General features: G+C 45.8%; 1 long non-coding RNA gene across 1 annotated transcript; it reads left to right on the top strand.

Moving 5' to 3' along the window:
- Positions 1-21283: 21283 nt before the first annotated feature.
- Positions 21284-23811, top strand: LOC105471645 (uncharacterized). Its single transcript, XR_981309.2, has 3 exons — positions 21284-21512; positions 22406-22649; positions 23225-23811. It is a non-coding gene; the product is annotated as an uncharacterized lncRNA (long non-coding RNA).
- The last annotated feature ends 1751 nt before the right edge of the window (positions 23812-25562 follow it).

Below are 25562 nucleotides of genomic sequence, written 5' to 3'. Positions count from 1 at the left end.
TCTCCTTTAAATCACATGAAATATCAGATCTTCTCAGGCCTCAGAGCTATTTAGTCACTTGCTCCCCTTTAATGGGAACAAAGGTCTCCTGAAGGACACACCGGTTATATGAGGACAGCCCACTTATTCACTCATTCATTCATTCATTCAACAATTGTTCTTTGAGTGTTTATGTGTCACGTCATAGAAATGTAACTGGACAAAATGAGGTACCTGCTCTCGTCCTTAATGCCTACAATAAATGGGAGAATATGCAGAATGCCAAGCAGTGATAAAAAGCTATGAAAAACATAAAGCAGGCATGGAGACAGAGAATAATTGTTTTACACAGAACGTTTGGGAAAGGCATCTCCACAAAGGTGTCATTTACTAACACCTGCGGAAGTGAGCAGCCAGCTGTGTGGGGTTATCTGGGGGAAAGCATTCCATGGGGGGACAGGGAGTGCAAAGTCCCACAGTGATAGCAAGCCCCAGTGAGAGATGCAGACACCAACTACTGATGGGTTTAGCTCATAAGAAGGAGCACCCCTACCCATCAGGAAGAAGAATGAAAGGCTCATAGAGACCAAGGTGTTGAAATTGACCTTCAAGAATGGGTAGTATTTTAATAGACTCAGATGAGGGACAGAAAGAATCCCAAAGAGAGGGCTGCAGCCCTCATGTTTCTGGGATCTAGCTTACTCTTCCCCAAAGAAGGGCTTGCAAAAGTCACACCACCAATTAGTGAAGTCAGAACACGCACCTGTCCTGTTGAAGTCCAGTCAAAAGCTTTCTAATGGGATGAGTCCTTATTATTCAAAATATATGTAAGTCAGCTCCCTGGAGAGACTGCAAGCTATCTGGGGTCAGAAGCCCATTCCTTGCCATTCCTTGCGAACGTCATTACTCCCAGAGCCTACCATGACACTAGACACAATAGGAGGCCATGACTAGTTCTTGTTTTGACTTGAACTCGCATGTCCCCCACAGGGCCAAACGCCCTCACTTTCCTCTAACCACACCCCTGCATTCGGCACAATGCCTTTCTTAGCACGTTCTGGGTCCCTCGATCCAGAGAACAATCTGTCTGACTGGATTTATTGACACTTAGCACCCCAGAGGGGCCTAAGGTGACTGCCCAGGAATTCTGACCAAGCCTTGCTTATCTTCATCGGAGTCTCTGAGCATCGCAGCTGCCAGGCAGCCAGGCGTTGTGTCGCAACTCTGCAGAAGTGCCACACACACGGTGATTAATACCCTATCTCCTAGCAAGTAATTATAATTAATGCAGAATATCAAATCAGGAAATCAGGCATTATTAGGAGGAATTAGCTATTTATTTTCATTTTACGCTCTGCTCTCCCCCACCTCACCTCCCACATCTCCACCCCCACCTCCTATTTCCAGGTCTGAGCTGGAGAAGAAGAAGAGCACAGCTAAAACTTTCTTCATTCCATACGATTCCATACGTGTGTAGTAAGCACCTATGTTCCAGGTCCTGAATGGGGCTTTAAAAAGACAAAGAGCAGCACAGTTCAGATTCTCAGGGAGCTTATAATCTAGTGGAAAGCACGCTTCTCAGGTAATTAATGGCAGGGGTGGGAGTAAACAGAAACTGTGGTGGCAGCTCAGGAGAAGGAGCACTTGACTCTGCCTGAGAGAGTCCAGGAGGGCTTCTAGAGGAGGTAGCATTTGAGCTGGGCCTGGAATGATGGGCAGCAGTTTTCCAGGTGGGCAAGCAGGGGAAAGGGCATTCCAGGCAGAAGCCCTAAAATACAAGAGAAAGTGACCCAAGAGCAAACCATCTAAAAAGGGGAATGAGGAGTGGGAAGGCTGGGCAGGGAAATGGGGCCAAATTGGGAGGGGCTGTTAGCCCACCAGTGCCTGAGAAGTCAAGAAAGAGCTGAAGGAAGCCCCAGTCGGATTCTGGGCCGGGCCCAGGAGGTGAGTTCCAGAAGCGAATGTCTGGGGATCAGGAGAGACGAAGCAAAGTCTAAGAGCACGAGGGTGCAGCTTGTCGTGCAGAGAGACTCAGGCTGGAAGTGGAAAGGGGTCTAGCACTGGTTTCTCCTACTACATTCCTGCCACGAGAGGCTCAGGAGCACCCTCCAGGCATCTGGCCGTGTTTAGCAGTCCTTGCTGATGTTTAGCTGGGAACAAAAAGAAACGCTGAGTCAGAAATAGGGAGGGTAATTAATTAGACTGTAAGCTCCAGGAGAGCAAGGGCGGCAGCGCAGCCTGTGCTCAAAGGGCATTTGATGATTAGATGACTGCTTGAATCAACAACTTCTGGCAGCAATGTGGAGAATGCATGGCAGCAGATGGAGGTTGGGGACTAAGGAAGCTACTGCAACATTTCCAGAGACAGACGGGGCAATGGTACAAAGACCCAAGTAGAGATCCTCTGGGTAGGGAGAGGATGCCTGGAATGGATTTGGGAAAGACTCTGGAGAAAGGTCCAGGAGAGAAGCCCCACAACACTAATCAAAAAGGGCCCCCAAATGTCCAGATTCTTCACCCCTACTTTGTCTCAGAAAAGCATAAACAGGAGAGTGGATCCCCCAAAGGCCAAGACAATTGCCTTCTGGGGAAGACACAGTGTGGAATTCTCTAATCCTAATCACAGTAAATTAAAGAAAGACGAGAGAAGTAATCCAGCAGACTAGCTTCAGGTAACTGGACTCAGAGGAAGAAGAGTGTCTTGAGAACAAGGAAGCGTGGGGGAAATCTGAAAGGTAGCAATAGGGCCTAAGGACTAAGGGTTTCGGGATGGATGGCTCTGAGGCCTGTAGGCATAATATCTAGCGGTACATCCTCCAAGGAGTTTTTGCAGCGGGGTTCTGATGCTTTGGAAGCCAGAGTAGGTCAGGCCTGCCCTATCTGACCAGTTTCTCTGGATCCAAAAAGCCTCTTCCCAGCTTGAAGGGCCAGCATGATATCCCCAGGGATGAATAAGAAGCCCATCAGGTGACTGCTGTCACCCCTTTAAGAGTGGATACACAAGATCTGAATATAAGGACCCTTGACACTAAGACCCCGTGGAATTCTCAACCCAGAACATCTAGCTAGGGAGGCAGCCTTCAACAAAGGTCTTTGGGATCTGGGTTGTGGCCTCTCATAAATCAGTCTTTCTCTAGCCTCAAAAGCAACTTAGGCCAGTACATTTGACTGTAGCTTAACTATCTCATAGCTCCATTACTGAATGTCTAAAGCTTTATCTTACAGATATCTAGCTCTAACCATGACAGAAAAGCATTTCTCCATTTTTCAAATGAAGAATCAGGCTCGGAGAAGTGAAATTACTTTGCTCAGTGTCACATGGTAGCACTCAGTGTCCAAACCCAGCTCTAGCTGACTCCACGGTCAGATACGGGGTGTCTTTGAGTGGTCCTGTCTACCTTAGTTTAGGTATAAGTAGCAACTGTAGCCCAAACTCTATTCTGGGTGAAAATTATAAAGTCCATTTTGAATTGGCTATGGTTTTGCCCCACCGAAAAGACAATTAGCTTTTCTCTAGTAGCTACCATTGTCAAAACGTTGTCCTAGTCTTTCGATATGCATTGTTTGATCTTAGATCCCTCCATCCCGGCTGCCTGTGTCCAGCTTTGGAGTTCAGCTCATTTCAGACCCAGGTCCCACCTCCCCTTTCTTTTCTCACCCCTGACTGTGTTTCTGAATGTCTGTTTTCTCAAATCTACCCTGTTCCTTCAGCCAATCTTGAGAACCACCTGCCCACCCCATCCCACCCCATCTACCACTCCTGACAATACATCTGGCCACAAAAAAAAAAAAAAAAAAAATTAGTAAGTCCGTCTGATCTCCTATAGCTTCTGCTCCAGGTCCCAGTCAAACTACACAACACACCCCAGCAGAACCCTGAATTCTCTTCTTACACTGGTATTCCCACAAGAGATCCTATCTACAATTCTCTGTTGCAACATAACTCTCACCCTAGCAGTAGAAAGACTGTCATCCAGTAGCAAGAATCAGACTGAAATAAGAAATGCACATCATCACCTTTAAACTCAAAAGAAATACAGAGGGTCACCAAAAGAGGGAAGGCAAGAGAGGAACCTGGTCTAGAAATCTCCCCAAGTCCCTATCATTAGGGCCCCGTCGCCAGGGGGATGCGAGCCAGCTGATTAAAAAGTAACCTCTCCTATAGAGAGCTGGCCCCCAACTGATAACCCCAAGCAAGTCAGCCCCTTGGATAATGAATAACTTTGCTTGACCACCAAATAGAGGCACTGCACCCAATATGCCGTAGTAGAAATTGGGGCAGCTCGTTCAGGTTAGCCGAGCCTTAAATTCCTCATCTGTACACTCAAAATAATAATCTCAGCCCTGCCTACAGTAGAGCGTTATTTTGAAACTCCAGTGAGATCTTGGATGCAAAGGTGCTTTGGCTATTGGGAGAGGAAAATTGAAAGGAGGAAAGGAACTTATATATATAAGTCAAAAGGGCTCAAGCAAGACCATGTGGTGGCCCTCCAATCTGCCAGGTAGTAATTCATTCTGAAAACACACACAGTACTGGCTGTGCTTTAAGGCAGAAGTGCCATGTGGGGCAGTGGAGCTTCAAATGGCATGCTTAGACACTGATGAAGTTATGTGCACGCAGAGCTAGCCCACCCCTCACTACTGGATGAATAAGTAGTAGGACTTGGAAGAATATGAGCACTAAAAACAAAGACTTAGAGTCCAAGCTGTGTCACTGACTTCCCTGAGCCTCTGTTTCCTCATCTGTAAAATGGGAACAACATATCTCATTTATAGGGTTTTTGCAAATTTGTAAAGCTTATGTTAAATAATTTATGCCAGGTGCCTGGCACAAATGGTAGTTGTTCCTATTAATAGTGATGATAATAATAATTTCCCCTTTGCTGCTGTCTCATCCCTAAAGGTAAGGAGACAGCACTGAATGGCTATTGATGAGAAATCCACAACCCACCTTACAATAGGCAGCTACTGGGCCCTCAATAAGCTCACTAAGCATGAAATTGAGCAAGAATACTTATCTGTCTACTTGAATGCTAATGAGGCTCTAACTAGGAAAGACAGGATGTCTGTGGAGTTCCCACGCTGGTGATGGGGCTGGTAGGTTAGAAAATGAGGTAGAGGGAGGAAGGACAGCAGGGAAGCTAATGTCCAGGTCCCAAAAGCCAATAGCTTCTGCCTGGCGGTGTCCCTACAGGCAAGTTCTATGAGCCTGTTGAACACTCCTTTCCAGCGAAGGATTAAACACTCAACAAACTCAGGTGTGGTCATTTCTAAGACTGGAAGCATCACACTCATGGATTTCCAGGTTTATAAGGGTGACCCCAGTAATCCCTAAGAAATGGTCACCATGATCTGGAAGGAGGTCCACCCCAGTGGGACAGCTGGTAAATGACAGCAATAGCTTCAGCAGAGAACTAGCTTTAGATCACTCTGGAAGGGGGTCTCCAGGTGAAAATTTAAAATGAAAAGAAGTAAAGAAGAAAGGGAAGAGGGGAAGGACTGGGATAGACTGACTGAACAGTTTTAGTGGATGGAACATCCAAGAGAAAACAGAGACAGTAAAAGGGAAAAGCAACAGGTGTCAGAACAGAAGGGAAGATGTGTTCCTGCTTGTGTACAGAAAGACAAACAGGAAAGGAAAGGAAAGGAAATAGTGTTTCTTAAGCCCCAGCTCTATGCTGGACACCATGCTGGGATGGTGATAGACATTATCTTATCTATCCTCCAAACATCCTGGCTAGAGCAGTAAATTATTATCTCCAGCTCACAGGTGAGGACAATGACACTTTGGGCCACTGTGTAACTTGCTCTGTTAACTTTTCTTTTTCAATTCTCCGTTCACTTTTAAACAAAACAACAATGAAAATGTTGATGTTTAGATACCGACACCTGATGAAGAAAAAATTCCATGGCCACATGATCCAGTGTGGTGGTTTTTCCCTGTTGTTTCCGTTCCTGATTTCCTACTTCAGCCCTTCCCTTTTATCTGTGAACTTTCTGATTCTTCTTTGTGAAAAAGACATACTCTTATTAAAACACTTAAATGCAAACGCAAATGTCACATAACCCTTATTTTTAACACTGCATTAAGCACATGTTTGTAAAAGAATAAATGCCTAGGTTACAAAATTCAAGACCTTTCTCAAGAATCCTAAACTTTTCATCAGCTCACCCTGAATTTTAGTTAGGAGTCAAAGCCTTGCGCCATTGAATTGACCTTGACCTTAACCTTGCTTAAGGCACCCATCAACTCCTTCTCACTTAATGGCAATTATTCTCTCTCTCTCTCTCTCTCTCTCTCTCTCTCTCTCTCTCTGTCTTTCTCCCACCAACTGTTTAGATCCCCCTGCTGGGCCTGTTCAAGTCAATCAGAAGGAAAGCCTTAATTTGCCCTTAAATCTATATTTTCAGAGCTCCTGCATTGTTTCCCTTCACAAAGCAGAACAGAGCAGCAAGACTGCAGAGCCATCTGTATCCAACCCCTCCTGCCATGAGGGTTTATCTCTGTTTGGCTCTCTGGAGACAATCCTTCTCCTGGCTTAGTCTTTGCCTGTATAACAGAGCTATGCCAGGTAGGGCCTCTTCACCCTCAATCTCCACACCCAAATATTATCCCTGATGTAAGACTGAGATTCACCTCGTTCATAACATTTTCCTGGATCTCCTAAGACCTCCACTCCAAATCTAAAGAATCTCTTCTTCCCCTGAATTACTTTGCCATTTCCAGAATCTTTTAGCACTATTGACTTGCAGTAAGTACAGTTGTTACTTTTCTTTCCTTTCTTCCAGACTGTAAGCTCCTTGAGGGCAGGACCTATGTCTAATCTGAAGGAAGTTCGGTTTCTCTCTCTAGGATCAATCTTAAAAGGACGAGGCTTACATCTTTTGCAGATTTCTCATTATTCAAAGCTAAGCATTCCCCTAAGAAGGAACCTTCCCTGGAAGCAAATCCCATAAGGACAAGGACCTTTGTGTCTTATTCATAGGTATCCCCAATGTGTGAGCACTCGGTTAATACACATTTAATGAAGACTGTCTATAGGCTAGCATTTCGTAGGATTGTTCATGATTTTTGCATTACTGCTTATCACCTAGCATTTTGCATCCCCCTTGACTAGGATCAGATTTCTGGCATGAAGTCTGTTTTACTGACTAGAACGTTCAGCCCCTTTTCATCTGCTATTTGACTTCTTCAAGTTAGAACCAGAGGCAACATTATTTGAATGCAATACCTGTCTACTTCCATGACAGCCTATTGCCCAGTGATGCCATCAGACATATGAGATTAACAGATTTCTTTAGAATTATTTTACTAAAGGTTCTATATCCTTTATGTGACATTATATGAAAACATTACTTAACACATAAAGAATAGTTGATAAATGCTTGCTCTCCTTCCTTCCTCATACGGAACATACAAAACAAGATTTAAATAACATTTGTAGTGGAGATTTAAGTTCTTTCCAATTGGTGCAAAGGCAGAGATGTCTGAGGGCAGAGAGATGTCCATGAATGTAGGATACACATAAGGACACATGTGAGTCTAGGTGTAAAGGACAACCAGCGAAGGCTTTTAAGCAAGGAACCCAATGGAATTCGATTTACATTTTTACAAGACCCCTCTGCTATAGTATAGAGCAAGAGCAAAAGCACTTAGGAGGCATCCAATGTCTAGGCTCACGATGATGGTGGCCTTGCTTACGGGTAGTAACGGTAGTGCTAACGAACACGTAGACAAGTCTAGAATGTATTTTACAGGTAGCATTAACAGGACTTGATGACAGATTGGATGTGGAGATGTAAACAAAGTAGACAAATCAAGGGTGATCCCAATTTGAGGGTTGTGAACAAATGTAAGTCCTATTACTAAAGTAGGGGAGACTGCTGCAGAAACAATTTGGGAGTTGAACTAGAAAAGGAAATCAAGGATTCTGTTTTAGACAGGAGACAAGCAGTTAAAATCTCAATCTGGCCCTCATGGGAGTGGGGAGCCGTTAGCATATAATCTAAAATCATGAATCTGGCTGAGATTAGAGGAATATAGAAAAGCAATTGCCCCAGGACCTAGCCTGGTCCAGCAGAGGTTACTGAAAAGTGACTCAGGAGACAGAAAGAAAACCAGAGGAGCGTAGTGTCAACCAAGCCAAGGAGGGGAAGGCATCCTCCCATATTTAATGAACATCCAACTCTCCACACTATCAACACTGAAGGCACTCCGTTAGGCACAGGGATTACAGAAACGAACAAGGCACAGCCCTTACCCTCAAGGAATTCACAGTCTAGAGGAATAAGGGGTAACACTCAGGAAATGGGAAAATTAAGTTTAGTTTCTTGGTAGTACAGATTCTGATTCAACTACAGCAACACCAGAGAAAAAACAAAACACGAACCAATTGAAAAGGAAAGTTAAAGCTACAAGACAGTAGTTGTGATCCTTCTGCTTTATGTATAGATCAGCAGATTTTTAGATGTATTAAACACAGGCTGTGTCACAATCTACAGGCTGGTGAACTTGTATCCTATTCACAACTTCTAAGAGGCTTCAAGTCTAGCAAGGAAGCCTTGCAACAGAGGGACTATCAGCCACCCAGTGGCATTTCATGTCCCCAGCAAATCAGCCTGAATGGTGAGAGTAGAGAGAGAACGAGATCACACGGCAAGTCACACTTGATCTTACCATTATCCCTCAACACAAGTGCACGAGTTAAATCCTGTTAGAATAATGACAGGAACAGCCCCAAAGACAACGTGTTGTCTCAAAGAAGCAATACCTTGAGGTTCACTGAAATTGGATCTAGGCAATTCCTACTGAATTTTCTTAACAATAGCCATGGGGTAGCCGGAGTTTGGGCAATAGATTGCCTGTCCCAATTCCCTGCCCCTGAGCTACTGCAGAAGCCACATCAGTCATCGCAACAAGAGGATGCCTAATGTTCTAAAGAAACAACCAAACCCTGCACACAAACACTGCCTCTGGCGCAGAGGCTTACATTAAAATCTTATAATAGATTCTGTACGCATTTAGAGCTAGAACTGTCTGAGGTTCTCTGAATCTAAAAGTAGCATCTCGCCAAGGTAGAAGTGAGGTAATCATTTGAACAACAAGCAAGGGAGGTGGGAGGCTGGTAAGTGGCATTTTCCCTACTGTAGCCATGTTGGATGTGTTAACCAGAAGGACAAAGCCGCAAGCCATCAGGGATCAGGGAAGAGGAGATGGACAGAGGAAATGCATATCAAGGGCACAGAGAAGAAGATGGGAAGGTACAGGGACAAGCTAATGCGTTAGGAACATACTTGTACCAGGAGAATTTGTTTTTAGATATTAATTTTGTGTTATGACTTTTTATATTTCTCTCTCTCTCCCTCCAATTTCAACCAGGTAACCTTAGGCTTTTAAATTCTTGCTTCAGCTTTCTGACACTGTCGTGGCAGAAAGCTGAAGCTATCTAAAATTCATTTAGTTGATCATTCTAGCTGTGGAGGGGGAGGAGGAAGATGCCTACAAGAAGCAGACAAGTGAGAAAGGAGATTTCCTAAGTCTAGGAAGGGGCCAAGAGCCAATGTCCTCTCAAGCAAATAGGGACCAGGCCCTGCTCTCTGGCAAGACACTAGGAAAGTGGCAAAACTTAAGAAAGGAACAAGAGATCTCATTCCCTTTCCTGCCCAACCATGAAATGAAGAAATGCCAATGGTCCTAATCTAGGCAGACTTGTGACTGATGAGCTAGAAAAAACTTCTAAATGCCTTGGCCAACTAAGATATTGGAACCAGGCAGCAGTAAGGAGCTGCCAGAATGACCAAAGTTAAAGTTCAAAAGTAAACGCACTGGCGTAGCCTACTACCAGATGACCTAAGCAACAAGTTAGAAGCATCATGAATAGGAAAAGTTTTGGGTTTACAACCAGACTTGACCTCTATTAAAAGCCTCATGCACTTCATAGACTGTCTGCCTATGGTAGAGCAAGCTAGCAAATTAACTGTGCCAGGACTGGAGGGAAGCAGGTGGGAGGGGAGGACCTTCCCTTTCATATACCTTCCTGAGAATCTTGGAGGAAAAAGGAATAAAGGACACTAATGAACAATAGATTTCTCTTTTTTTCTCACTCCTCCAGACAGTTTTCCCTGATCCCTAACCTACAACGTGCCAGTCATTTCTCTCTCATCTAAACTCTGGTTGGCTGCTTTAGGCTGAAATTCCCTGGACAGCTACCCTTTGGTAGAGTCATTACATCCCAAGATTTGCAGGACATGTATTGCACATTTGATTTTATCACTTCCTCAGTCAGACTCCAAGGAATAGATTCATACCCACCAAGTTCCCAAGAAACAGATTTTAATGCTCAACTGCTACTTAATGCCTTTGCAATAATCAATTTGCCATCCCAAACTATCTATATGGGACTTGCTCTTCTTGGCCATACAACACAATAGAGACCAGAATAGAACAGACCTTGGTAAACACAGAATCAGAAAAGAGAAAATATTGTCTTACCCAAAAGATATTGTATATATATAAGGGCAGGACTAGAGGAGGATAACACCAAGGCAGATAGATAGATAGATAGATAGATAGATAGATAGATAGATAGATAGATCAATCGATCGATCTTGGTGTTATCTGCCTCTAGTCCAGAATAACTAACAGGATAGAACTATCCCATCATAGAGTCACTGACAACAAAGTCATGCTACACTAAGCAAATTTTCTATTTTGATAGGGTGACCAAGAGTAAGAACAGGAGGAAAGAATGGCACATCATATACCTTGACCAGTAAAGTACTTGACAAAGTGTCATAATGTCCACATCAACCAGACAGGAAATGTGCACAGGATGACAGGATGACTAGGTAAACCCATCACCACATGACTAACTAGAGTCACACTCTGCTTGGTTCCACCCCATTCAACATTTTTTTAAATAACGAAAACAAAGACATAAAAGTAGTGTCCCTTGATATGTATCAATACTACAAAATAGAGAGGTATAGCTAGTACTGCCTGAGTGAATTAAGACTCAGAACTATCTCAAGAGATAGACACTAATGTTTTAAAAAATGAAATTTACTAAGAAGGGTTGGTAAATCTTGCACTTAAAAGAAATCAATATCATTAAGTATAAAATGAAGAGCTTCATCTAGCAACAGTATGAGTTTCAAGAAAAATGGAAAAAAATAACAGGGATTCAGGTTTTTCTTACTATGACCTCCTCGGTCTGCATCAACTGAACTACAATCCCCAGGTAAGGATTTAACAGTATCCTCTGTGCCTAGCTGAGTACCACTGCGGTACTATATTTCAGGGGGACATAAATGACTTAGAGCAAGTCCACAGAAGAGTGAGCAAAATTATGAAAGGACTTGAAAACATATTTTATAAAGAATAATTGGGGATGGGGAGATTATTGAAGGAGTCAAGAAGGCTCACAATAGTTCGAGGGGATATTTGCTTCTTGCTTCTTAAATTTATGCAGAAGAGAGATTTTGCGATTTAACAGATTACTAAAGGTTGAACTAGAACCCATGGGTGCTAGTTATAAGACAGACGGATTTCAAATCAATAAAAATAACTTTTTAAAATTAATCACAACCACCCTACAGTAAAATTAAACTACCCTGTGAAATAGAGAGCTCTCAGTTACATGCAGAGCCCACCTGTTATGACCTGCTCCCTGCCGGGAAGTAGGCCAGTCCCCATCCACAGCTCAGAGACCAAGCGGCCAGCTTTCTCACAGAACCTGAAGAACCATCCAGGGCAGCTAGATCAAGTCCTGGCTGGGGATCCTGCTGTGACCCAGGAACCTGTGCTCCAGCATCTGGGCCTTTGGCATTCTTCCCAATGAACAAGTCATTTCCTCAAACATCAATTTCAATAGGTGAAGCCACTGTTTTGTTCTTTGGTCTCCAAGAGCACACTGATATCTTGCTTTTCATTCTATTCACTATTTCTTAAACTGGAGTCTTATCTCTCTCTGAGCCCCAATCTCTACAGGTAGGTCTCTGGAACTGCCCCCAACGGGTAAGGCTGTCAAGCCCCCAAGGCATCAAACAACTGTCAGCCTGGATCATTGCCTACTGCCTGCTACCAGGAGCCCTGACACCAGACCTGCCTATCAATTTTAGGACAACTGACAAAACTCCCTGCCCTCAGCCCCCACTATATATCACGCACTGAGGATAAAAACAACGAACAGTCCTTGTCCCCAAAGAGCTCCCAGTCTAGCAGAGAAGTCTTCATATTAGCAACTGATCACACAACTAATACTGCATATGAATGAGAAATTGGAATGTAAAGAACCACTGAGGTGTGGCATAGGGAGGGTTCTCAGAATAGACTTCAGAGGACATGGCACTTGAGCTAGGTTTTGAAGGATGACTAAAGACTTAAGAACTTTCTGAGGAAGAAGTATGCACAGGTTCGAAGGCAACACAGATCCTCACTTTTACTCTCCATCCCACCTCCTTTTACCCTCTTCCTTTTCCCCCATCCATTGCACTGGCACTCCTAGTAGTGGTTATTTGGGAAACATTGCTTCTTTCCTTTAGATTTCCAAATGCATACTTCTCCCACTCCACCCTGCACCTGTATGGTCCCTTGTTCCACAACAGGGACAGATTTTGTGCCTTTACCCACATGGAAATTCAACAAATAATTTAGTTCAATTCAGTAAGTGCCGATTTATTGAGCTCTTACTATATGCTAGACACGTGGGACATAGAGATGAAAAGAGCCTGTTCCCTGCCCTCAGGGAGCTGAGGAAACAAGGGAAGAAGCTGTCTTCTACCTGGCTCTGACTCAAATTCTCTCCACTTTCTCTCTTTCTTTTCCCACATAAACCCAAGTCCCATGAGTAATTAACAAGATGAGTAATAGATCTTCACCCAGAAGGTACATCTTGCAAGCTTGGAAAGTTTAGAAAAGTGACTTTGTATAGTTTCCTTTTTTTTCTCTTTACACCTTTGAAAGGCTCTGAAGACACGGTAAATATAACTTTGAAAAAAGTAGCATCTTTCTGAGAGGCAGCTGGTATAGGAGAAGTGACTTGGGGGACTTGTCACCTGGGCTGATGTAGTCTTTTCTGGGTTTCTGCCTTTCAGTGATTACCTGATCTTCTCTTTCTGTGTCTCCCCTTCAGCTCATCTGATTCTTTATCCTCCTTCTCCTCCCACCCCCACCCAAGATGGAAATGAATCTTGGAAAGCTACGAAAGATGTTGGTAAAGGGAGGGAGGACACCTTCCACCTGCCAACCACAAAAACAGACTTCAGAGACAAAGTGAGGATCTCCCTGGCCATGTGATACTTCCATCTGGAGACCCTGCTTCTGAGTCGATGTATTTCAGAAGAGGCTTTCCTCATTCATCAGAAACCCACCATTTACCATCTTTACAGGAATGACCCAGGCTTGTCTATGTCACCTGATCTGCCACAATATCCTCACCCATGATCTCACTTAACTAACCCAAGGGCCTCCCATGTTCTGAAAAGCTCACCTCAGATTCTGGCCTGCCACAGAAAAGAATTAGCCTTTCATCCTCCCAGCCACTCTCTGGCATATTTATTGTTGTTCACTGATAAAATTATTGGCTACAAACTCAAGTCGAATGAGAAGATTCACACCCCCAAAGCTCTTTTCTCTTGACAAAAAGCCACCTCAGCCTTTTGCTACCACCCTGCATTTGTTTCGCTAAACTCCACATTCTGCTAACATCAATCATGTGAAGAGAGAGCTAAAGAGAGGAGAACAGAGCTGGGATAGCAAAGACACCAGGAAGGAGCGAGAAAAGGAGGGATGGCTGTGCCTCCCTTCTCTCAGAGATGAAAAAGAGGGAGCCACCCTCTACCCGGGCACTGGCCCAGGCAACTCTCTTGTAATGATGCCGCCCAGTGCTCCGGACACCACACCGGGATGTTTCTATCCGATTAAGGCACAGTGGAGAAACCTCACATAAAGAATGAGTTTACTTTGGCTGGGCACAGAGGCTCATGCATTGTGTAATCCCAACACTTTGGGAGGCCAAGGCAGTCAGATCACCTGAAATCAGGAGTTCGAGACTGGCCTAGTGAAACCTCATCTCTACTAAAAAGACAAAAATTAGCCAGGCGTGGTGGCGTGTGCCTGTAGTCTCAGCTACTTGGGAAGCTGAGGCAGGAGAATTGCTTGAACCAGAGAGGCAGAGATTGCAGTGAGCCAAGATCGCACCACTGCACTCCAGCCTGGGCAACAGAGAGAGATTTTGTCTCAAAAAAAAAAAAAAAAAAAGAAAGTATGAGTTTTAAGAGAGTAGGAGAAACCTCACTCTCTCTCCTACTCCCACCTCTCATTCCCTGTTTTCTCCCCTCCAGTCCCAGACTCCCCAGCTGCTAGAGTGATTAGGGGCCCTTCAGGGAGGCCTACTCTTCCTTTTCTTTCTTCTCGTTTTTCGACTCCTAACCCTACCCCTTCCCACACTCTAGCCCTCTGCCTTTTACAGCCCTCTTTTATGGCTCACCCAAAAAAATTGCAGACATTCTTTTTGTTCTGTTACACCCCAAGAAAGAGAAAAAGAAGACATCTGGCAGGGCCGTCCCTCCCTGTGGCCCACTGCTCCTCCCACCTTCCCACAGCAAACCAGGAAACCGGAAGGAAGGAATATGGATCGAGTTCCAGCCTGCTTCTGTGAAAGTGAACACCTTTTCCAGCTGAGAGGATTCATGTGAAATGCACAGTGTAAATAAACAGTTTTTCCTGAGGCCTGCAGGGTTCTAAAAATGCTATGACTATGCTCTGTGAATTGGCTGAACTATTTTCAATGGAATACAAGAGCAACTTAAAAGGCTTAGTTGCCTCCCTTCTCCAGGCTGTCTATCCACCTTTATCTACTTGAACTTTTTTCCATGCCTCCCCTGCTTCCTGCAGACATGCTCCCCTCTGCTCTCTCAACGCCGGCTCTCCAGAGGAAGTGGAACTGACATTAGGGATTCAGAAGCGTTTTACCAACCCCTTAGCCTCAGGTAGCCACATAAAGCCACACAGGAGGCGTGGAAAGAAGATGGTCCCTAGTACTTCCTACCATTGCATTGTTCTAGCTGCCCACATGCTTCCCTACCTATCATCCACAGGTCCACAGGAAGACCAGACACATCATCCTGTGGGCCCTAGTTCATGGATGCTTCCCATACTTCCCTGACAAACTTGAGAGGCCTATCAGGTCTGTTGCAGCAGCCAAACATAGGCACCTTAGACTCCAGCCTGCTGAAGGCCCCAGCCCCTGTGACACTGCACCCGGCCCACTCCCTGACCTCCTTAATGTGTTATCTTGTCTGTCGAAGCTGCTGTTTCTCCTCAGTGGTCGCATTTACAATTCCAGACTGGAAAATTTCTTCTTCTATTGTTCCTCAATGAAGCAGTCTTTTTCCTCACTGCCTTCCCTTGCTGGTCAATTAACCTCATCTAACCCGATATCAGAGAGGAGCCAGCTGGTGGGGGGAAGAGCTTGGCCCCCTGGAGAACTAGAGAAAGAGGATGTGGTGCCAAAGTGCCCTTTCCTCCAGCACCCCACGGGATCAGGCACAGACACGAGTCTTATTCCTCGCTCGTCCTCCCTAAAAAGGTACACATACCCAGGAACATAATGTATTTCTTTAGTAAATTACCCCCATGCCACCATCATGACTCCCATTCCATCCACGACTCAGTGACCTGGCAAGAAACTGCCTTGGCCTCTGAGGTGTGCGCCACAGGGCTGTTATAATGGGGCCTCCAGCGGGGCCTTCTAGGGTGGCCATGGTTCCCCCACGACTCCAGCCTCCAGCCAGGACACAGACAGTTTACTTCAAGAGCTGCATCATTCCCCAGCCTTCCTCTCTCTGCTCCCAGGAATCTGCCTTTGCAACACATTTGCTCCTATCCCCTGAGTCGCCTTCAGTGTCACCCCCAAGACTTCCTGAGGCTTACTGACCCCCGTCAGGCACCCCATCACAGAGTATCTTAGCCTGCCTGGAGTCACTCAGACTTCAGGCTCTGCCACCCACATCCCTCACCTATTGCCCTGGAAGGCCCCCTGAGGCCAAGGCCACACATCCATAAGCCTACCAACATCCAAGGAGATACCCGCTGAGACCGCTAGACCCCAGAGCTGGCTAAGGCAGCCGCGCCCTGCCCGCTCTCCTCCCACCGGCCTGCCTACCATTTTAGCATTTGCATGAATTAACTCTTTTATTTGTATATCGTATTAACATACCTAACATATACTTTTAGGTTAAATATTCAGTGTGTTCACATTTTCTTTGAGGTTTAGTGTATATTATTAGGCTCCAGCTTTGTCTTCTCTGTGAAGAAATGAGCCCTATTTTCCTTTGAGAAAAATTCCTTTCAGCAGTAATGTATTTTTAGTATTAATTTTGTAAAACTGTAAAGACTGGATTCTGTAACCATTGGAAGGACAGCGAAGACAGGGGAGGGGACATTTTAGGAGTCTTCAAAAGGGGAACAGAGATGAAATGTGAGCTTCCAACAGCATTTTATTTCCTTTGCTAATGACCTGACATCTCTACGCACAGCCTAACTCCCCACCCCACCCCCAAAATGGCCCCTACACAGGTTAAAACTAGGGAATAACAAGGCTTTACACCCCAACTACTCAACCAAGAGAAGAGATCTGGGCCAGAGTGCAAGACCACAAAACAGAGGAAAGAGACAGGAGGTGAGATGGAGAAAGCCCTGCCCTACCTACAGTGACCAAAGAACGGAGGAGATGACCCCAGGGCTCTGCAAAGAATCCACTTCCACAAGACCAAGATGAGAACGGGTTGGGGAATCCAATAGAACCAAACAGCTGACGGCAAAGTTTAGTATCACACCAGGTTGCCAGCCAGTCAAAAGCCCCGTTGGCTCTAAGTTTTTCACACCATCTTATTTTATTTGCTTTTAACCTTTGTTTCCCTGTAAAAGTTTTGAAAAATTCCAGTCTTGTCCTAGGCTGCTGTGGTGCAAAGGGGTGTGCTCACTCCCGTGGCAATAAGGCTGGCAGACAACTTTGCAGCCTCTTCCCTCCTGCCTGTTACATGTATCGCATCAGAGGGGACTTTGGAGGAAGAACAGAGGGCTGGGATCAAGGAAGGGCAATAGTATAGGATGGGGAGTTTCTGCTTCCTTTGAATCTTACGACACATTAGAAGGTATTCCTCCCATCCCTAAATAGGAAAACAATTCACCCAAAACCTCACTCCTGAATCTTAAAAGCATCAAGTTCCAATTATGCCACAAGTAGAAGAAATAATTCAGGGTACTCAGATGGGGATCAGGAGGCTCATCTCATTTCTGGTGCCTGGAGACAGGCTTAACCATTACATAACACGACTACCCAAGGAGCAAAGTGACACAGGGACCTCACCCTCAGGCATTCCCATTTTATTTTCATCACCTCTTCTATCCAGGCCTGTCCACCTTCCTCTATGCTCTTTTACCCTCTCTCAACCAGGCGACTGCAGCAGATTTGGAGAGAGTAAGGACTCACAATTCCTTCCTGCCTCCTACTCCTCATTTTCTCCCCTCCCCTCCTTTGCCTGTGTTTGTCCACGTGGAAGGGAAAGTGGGCAGCTGGCAGTGTTTACCTCTCAGGAGTGCCCTCACATTGTCTACGACCTAGTGCAAACCCCTTGTCTCGGAATCACTTCAACTCTTCATAAGCTGAGGTACCTACTTTTTACCAAGTAAGGGCACTACATGCAAGTTGGGCAAGTTCAGCTCAGGAAGTGTGATGCTTGGGCTCTAAATCCTTGATGGAGGACACAAAGATCCCTGGAAAATGAGCATAATCATTTATGAAGAAAAGCAACAGAAGAGACGCAGAGGCGGCGTCACTGTTCAGTAGATCTGTCTTTCTGTCTCTGCATGTATCACCTTGGTTCGGTTTCTCCCCATCCCTGTCTCTCCTGTTCTCTCCCCCTCTCCTGCTCCCTGCTCCTCACTTTACTGCAAGACACAAGACAGGTGACAGGCTTAGGGGGCTGGGAAGGCCGGGAAGTTGAATCTCACAGAAAGTCCAGCTACAGAACACAACCCGGGAGGGGCAGAAGGAGGTAGAGGACTCATGCACCTACCTGCCGCCCTGCCACCAGCTGGGTTTCTCTGCCTGCCTGCCTTCTCCCCAACCTCCTCAGAGCCTCCTGGTGACCATCAGACCCTGTCACCACTTCCCACCGGCAGAGGGAAGAACTAGGAGATAAAGTTCATGAAATCAGGGGATAACTAACTTCCAGTGTGTCAATAATTCCCTCCTCCTGGACATTTCCCATATTTGGAGTCACTAAGACAAGGCCACCGCACAGGAGAGTCGTTTACCCTTCCAAGCTGAAAACCCATGTTCTGTTGCATACAAGCTTCCACGCATGGAGAGGGTTTAGTGGAAGTCAGTACCGTAAATGAAAAAAGGCCATTTTCTGAAGCCCCAAACCCTAGATCCATTTTAATCACCCTTGGTGTTTTATTAGAATCATCTCAGGGGGAAACAGGAGCAAAAAGAGACATCCTTAGATGACCTGAAGAGTCAGCTCAATGGCCTGCCATCTCTCATGATTCTCCATCACACTCGTTTGCCTCTCTCGCCATCATCTGTTTATTTCCTATTCTCCATCTCTGACTCTGCCCCTGACCCCGTCAGGCCTATTCGATTTCCTTCTGAGGGGAGGGGAGAGTACCTTTCCAGACTAGCAACAGGTGGCTTCAGGGCCCTGCTCAGTACCTGTGCCCTCCTTACCCAGGCCCTACTTTCCTCCCAGCCCCTTGCCTACGACCTTACTCAGATTATCAGAAACACTTCTAGTCATTGACTATGAGTAAAATATCCACAATAATCAGAAACTAGCCCTCATTGAGGGCCAGTTTACCCTCACTCCCCACTCCTGCGCTCCATCAGGTTCTCTCCACTGCAAGGCCAACAGCCTCTATCATGATGCTATTATCTCCACCTTAGCACCTCAACTGCGATGCCACAGTCCATGCCACCTCCCAGCATGCTAATGAGGAGACTCACTCCACTCCACTCCTATCCAATGGCTTGTTTAGCCCTCCATCCATGGAGACAAGAAATGAGAGCACCTTCCAGAAACCAACTTCCAAGCTTTGGCTCCCACAAGCACCCCACTGCCTAGCTCATCTGCCCCACCCAGATCTGAACACCATGAGCAAGATCATCAGGAGTTTCCTGGGAGCCTCAACAAAATTCTGAACCGTTTACATCAAGTGGGTAGAAGTCAGTAAATGCAAGCCTTTCTTGAATCATGGAAGACTGTATAAATTTCCTTTGTAAATTAGGAGAACCATATTCAGTGGAAATAGAAATAGAAAAGACTTTGAAGATTTGGCAAGTAAGTTAACTAGCTCATTCCAGGGCTGTCTCTCGTAACCCTCTCGGTCCAGCCTCAGCCTCTGCTGTCACTGATCTCTCCATCTTGTCTCTGCCTTCTTCTCTGTGTCTCCCCTTTCTCTGGCCTACCTTATCTTCCCCTTTCCCTACTTGCTTTTCCCCCAGACATTATAGAAGAGAGTTCCTTAGGTCGTAGGCTAGTCCAGATGGCTTTGCATTTCAACTGTTGCTCAAAGAGAGCTTGTTGGTTCCCCACAGATACGTATTTAAGTGTAATTTGGGGAATCAAAAGCACTCTTTGCTCTTCCTTCAACATCACCTTCTCTTAGCTACCTCAGAGCTGCGCAGTCTGCACTCCTCCCAACAAATGCCAATCATTCAATGACTTGCTAAAAAGAGAGCACACACTAGTGAGGGTAGGAAGGTCAAGGGAAATGCAGTATTGACATCAGGAGTTTCATTTTTTTCTGTTCAGAACCTGTATGAACTGTACTATGCACTCTCTATTTAGGAGCCTCTGTTGGTACACACCCTGCTTGTCAAATAGAAAATTTAGAACAGTCTTTTCCTCTCTTCCCTCAGAAATGTGTGGTCCCTGAGTCAGTTGACATTTATGGCAATGATTGTTGGGAATTTCCAATGGAGTCTTGAATCTCATCACCATTCCCTTTTCCCAAGAGAGACAACTAGAGGGGCTCCTCCCCACGACCCCACTCCAGCAATCACAACAACAGTTATGTATAACGTACACGGTTCACCCAGGGCCTAACCATGCCACAACCCATTCTACTTCTCACCTGTTCCTTCCTTTTTCACCTCACTTCTAACAGGCTCTATCAAAGACACTTGCAAGGGCAGCCTCTCCCCATTCCTACTTCCCATCCTTTGGGTTTCCAGCTGCAGAATATACCAGCACCCTCTCTTTACTTCAATTCTTCCCTCTCATTCCCCCAATGAAGGAGTGGCTTCTGCAATTCTCATAATCACAGTGGGGAGAGAAACAGACAACTAGAATGGCCTATTTTCCTGGCACTCTTTTAGTTCTCCACTCACTGCCTCCTACTGCCTTTGAACTACCAGACTTAACCCCTCCTCTCCCCTCCCCTCCCAAAGGGAGCAATAATAATAGCTAGCACTTACTGAGTGACAACTATGTACCAAGCATGGTTTGCTCAGCTTTTCTGGGACTCCAGCTCTCAGTCCTTGTGACACTCTCTCTCCTTTGTCAAACTTTCCATCTCTCAACTCCCTGTCTCATCTCTCTTTATCTCCAACTCCATCTTCTAACCAGTTATGGGGTGATCCACTGTCATTCTTCCAGGGACCCCATCTTATGTGACTACACCCTTCAAGGATGGGCCACTCCTTTTATCTGACCATCACTAGCTATTCTCAGGAATTATCTCATGGTCCAGGCTACCTTTTTCACCATCCAAGCCAGCTGTTACCACAAGCACTGCCTCATCACCCCATTGCCAGTTTAGCCCCGATTCCTGGACCTTAAGAGTCCCCAGAAGTGACCCCATCCTTTTCCCCAGGTCCCAGAACCTATCCAGGCCCCAAGAATGGCCACAGCATTTCACACAGGTTACAAGAACTGCAATAAGCACTTTTGACTCCAGTCTTCTGCTGCCTGACTCCTCTGTCCCCATTCCTGGCCATCTTTCCCTCCCTCCTGCCCACTCACTTGCCCACCAACTGTTTAGCAAAGCAAAACCCCCTTTATTAAGTGATTCATTCAATACGACACTCTTATTTTCTCTTGAAGGGTTCGTTTGTACTTTTAGAGCCCCAAACGCATTCTTTCTTTGGGGCCGAAAATTGCTTTACACCCTTTACTGAGAAGACGCTGGATTTTGAGTGTGAAAAATGGCTGAATCAACTTCGGAAAAAAAGAAAACCGTTACCCCAGGATCTCGCGAAGCAAGAACTGACTAGTAACTGTTACCACGCTTCCAAGGCTCATCATTCATTGGGCTATTGACCTGTCAATCACTTCTGCTAGGCCAATGAGCAGCAATCCCTGACACAAACGGAGGTTGGAGGACAGGCCAATCGCTCCCGGCTATTTGAGCCACTGGAGAAGTTCCTGATGCCCACACCTGCTGGTCTCACTGCCAGGGCCTGGACGTCACAGGCTTGGGGAATGGGGAGGGGACGGTAGCATCAGCCTAGACCCACACGCAGGTTAGAGCCTTTGGACGGGGAAGGGGAAAAGGCTTAGCACCTACTAATGGGTTCTATTAATAGTAGTAGTGCTAGGTAGGCTGCGCTGGCTGTATTCTGCCCCCACGCTTACCGTTCCCTCACTCTGTGACCCTGGGCGAGTCTCTTCCTCATCCTGGGGCTCAGTTGCCTTTTCATAAGGAGAGGGTTGATTCCCCATGATCTTTCTACTCCTTTGCTTTTGGATATTTGGGAAGACGCCCTGCCTCAAGAACGGGAGAACCCAGATTATCCACAGGCTAGTTAATTGTGAACGTCAGGGAAAGGACCAGAGTACAGAAGCACTTCCAGGATCCAGAGCCAGGAGGATGCTCAAAAGGAAAGAAGGAGAGATGCCCTTCGGCCAAAGGGAGAGCTTGGAGGGTGAAGGGAAGTGGTTGCTTACCAGAAGGGCCTCTGAGTGTGAACTCAAAAAATAAAGGATGACCGAGCGTGGAGGCTCATGCCTGTAATCCCAGCACTTTGGGAAGCCAAGGCGGGCAGATCACTTGAGGACAGGAGTTCGAGACCAGCCTGGCCAATATAGAGAGACCCCGTCTCTACTGAAAATACAAAGATTAGTCAGGCGTGGTGGCGGGCGCCTGTAATCCCAGCTACTTAGCTACTCGGGAGGCTGAGGCATGAGAATCGCTTGAACCCGGGAGCTGGAGGCTGCAGTGAGCCGAGATTGCACCACTGAACTCCAGCCTGGGTGATAGAGTGAGACCCTGTCTTTAAAAAAAAAAAAAAAAAAATAGAGGAAACATTTTAGTCCACTGTCCACTCAAACAGGGTTAGGCGGAGAGGAAAAAGCTATTGAGAATGAAGAATGTCCTTTAACCCCACTTATGGATTGTTCTGATTCTTTCCTGTAGTTTCCTGATAAAAGGTCCTTTTGAAACATTCATTCTCTTCTCACCAAGTTGAACGGAGATGTGTTCCCATAGTAAGAGTGAGGGCCCTGCATTTGCTGCCCTCGGTTTTCCCAACCAACACCAAGGCCTCCCCCCGTACCCCATTCATACGCCTCAGAAGCTGACAATGACTGTTGGACTTTTCCAGTGAATACCATTTCCTGCAGCCTGAAAAGAAGACAGTATAATTATTTGGCAGCGAGAGGTGAGCATGGGTAAGGAGGGCGGAACTCTTCCACTCACACCCACCCCTCCTCCTCTCTCCTTTCCTTTTCCCCAGATTCTTTCTCCCCAGCCCTTCCCTCCTCCCACCTCCTGAATCTAGCCCAGGCCACCAAAATTTTTTCTGCATTTCAGTCCCTCCCCAGAAGACCTGTTCCCTAGCACTGGTTCATCGTTGTCTGCTCCACTGAGAAATAACCGGCTCCCAGAAAGTTTGAGAAATTGATTTGCAGAAAGAGGGCACCAAATCAGTTTAGAGGCAGGGTCTGTAGTCAGTAGAGTTGGCAAACACCATTTCCCTGATCCACTGGGTATCTGAATACTTGTCATTGGCCCTTGAGAGCTCATCAACTGTGGATGTGTAATAAGCTTGTCCAGGACCAAAAGTGCCTCTTGCTGCTTAAATGTCTACCAAAAAGATTCCACTTGTCAAAGCACCTGCCTCCCTGCCTTGACTTATTTTACCCTCTGTCTCCTTTTTCTCACTTTCACACTGTTCTCCTCGTTGTCTCTTTTGCTGTGCCCTTCTCTCTCTCTGGTTCGATTTCTTTTTTCCAGGCCAAGCAAGAAACCAGAGACATGGTGATGGCAGTGGCCCCAAGGAGGAGCTTTAAACCTGAGCACCACTCACAGGGGGCAGACCACCCTCCCAGCACCAGTGCAAACGAATGTCGGCCCCCACCCAGGTCCTCAAGTGCTTTCCCAGTCATGCCCCAGCTGCCAGGTTTGTTCTCCAGGCCTACTACAGATGGGTTACCCTGACTCCACCCCCAACACCTTCCAATGATTAGAACCACTGACTCCTCCCTCCCTTGCCTGCCTCCATGGCAGGCCCCTGCAGAAACCAAACATAGTCACCTTAGACTCTGGCATACTGAGACCAGGGCTTGATCCTGGACCTCTTGCCTGCCTGGCAATTTATCATTTATTAAAAATATTGCTAAAGAATATTCATGTGTCTCAAATATGTGTATTGTTTCAGAATGTAGCATCAAATTACATCCCCCCTTCTTTCTCCCCTTTTTCCCCATTGTATCTTTTCTGGGATTACAATGACAAGGAGAGGCTGAGAATGAAGGTAAATTTGGGGAAAGTGCAACAATCTCCATTTCTCAGAAGAAAACGACAATAAACTGTGCTATACACTTAAGGGCAAGGTGTTTGGGAGTGTAGATGTCCCTGTTCCCACCAGCTAAGAAGATGGACCAGCCTGGCCTACATAGTGAGACCTCGTCTCTACTAAAAGTACAAAAATTAGCCGGGCGTGGTGGTGCACACCTGTAGTCCCCACTATTCAGGAGGCTGAGGCAGGAGAATCGCTTGAACCCAGGAGGCGGAGGTTGCAGTGAGCCGAGATTGTGCCACTGCACTCCAGCCTGGGTGACAAGAGCGAAACTCCGTCTTTAAAAAAAAAAGAAAAGAAAAAATGTGTTTCCCTGGGCACAGGACATTGCACCGGATTGGGGAGCATTTTCCCTACTCTGTTAGGACATTATGTAAAAAAGACTGAGGGTTCTCTGTGTTATTTATAATAAAAGGCCAAAAATAGTTACATTTGAGTTGATTCATGTAGTGAACTATTGTGTAGCTGTTAAAAGGCATTTGAAGACTTTTTTCATGACAGAAGGCAAAAGGCATATTCCAAAACTGTATGTGCAGTATGTTCGTAATTTTATAAAGTACACGTATAGGAACTTTGCAGAAAGATAGACACCCAAATTGCCAGAAGTTGGAATTCTAGCTGATTTTTATTTTATCATTTTTTTTTCCACAATGAACATTATTATCATGAGAAAAAAGAAATCCCATACTGTAAAAGTTACTGGGTCGTCCCTGCTGGAAATGAAGAAGGAATCACAGCTGCTCTGGTAAGGGAGCTGTTAGGGCCAGTGCTCTCTGACACTGACAGCTTAGGCCAGCGGAGGTGGAAGGCCTTCATGGGAGCCAGATCCTATAATCCTGCCAACCGTAAGGAGGAGACAGATTTAGATCTGGTGGAGGACAAGGCAGTCTGTTCCTCCCTCACCACCTCCCACTCACTTTTCCTTTCTCTTACACCTTCTTTGTGCTGTAGTGACAAGCACTCTGCTCTCAAGGGCAGAAGACCTGGGTCCACATCTTGACCCTCGCACTCCCTAGATAGGTGGCTGGATGAATTTTTCAGTCCTACCAAACCTTACCCCGTTCACCTACAAGACACAAGATCAGAAGCCTCAAATTGATCACGAGGAGCTCAGTCGTACCTCAGGGACTTTGCAATTTTTTTTTAACACGCCCACATCTTCTTAGCAGCAATTCTTTACCCTCTTTCCAGAATGTCATTCCCCCAGATTTCATGTGGTTAGTTCCTTCTTGTCATTTGGGTCTCAGAGTGGTGCCTCCTCAAGGAGTTCCTCACTCCCCTCAGTCCCTCTCCATACATTTTTTATTTTTGCTGAGCACTGATCCCTAACTAAGATTATCTTACATATTCGCTAGCTTGCTTCTTGTCTCTTGGAAATTAAATTCTTTGGGAGCAGGAATCTTGCCTGCCTTGAGCACCATTGTACCTCCGTTACCTAAAACACTGTCTGTCGCTAATTAAACGAGTCAAGTACCGTGCAATACATTTTCACCATGTTTTCTTATTTAATCTTCCCAAGAACCTCGTGTGGTTTACATATGAGAGAAAGGTTAAGAACAGAGAGGTGAAGTACAATGAGTAAGTGGCAGAACCAGAATTAGCACTCACTCTGAAACACTTTCCACTTTGCTACCCCTCCCTCCCACGCAGCTGAAGGCTGTTTTGGAGAGGGCTGGGACGGTTCAAGGGCAGGGAACATTAAGAGCCAAATTTCTGAGTCTGGAAAGTTCAAAATAGGAAAAAGACAGAACTGGGTTATGGTCATGGGAAATA

This window comes from Macaca nemestrina, chromosome 12, assembly GCF_043159975.1.
Source record: "Macaca nemestrina isolate mMacNem1 chromosome 12, mMacNem.hap1, whole genome shotgun sequence".
NCBI classification, from domain to species: domain Eukaryota; kingdom Metazoa; phylum Chordata; class Mammalia; order Primates; family Cercopithecidae; genus Macaca; species Macaca nemestrina.
This window is presented reverse-complemented; position numbering and strand designations above follow the sequence as displayed.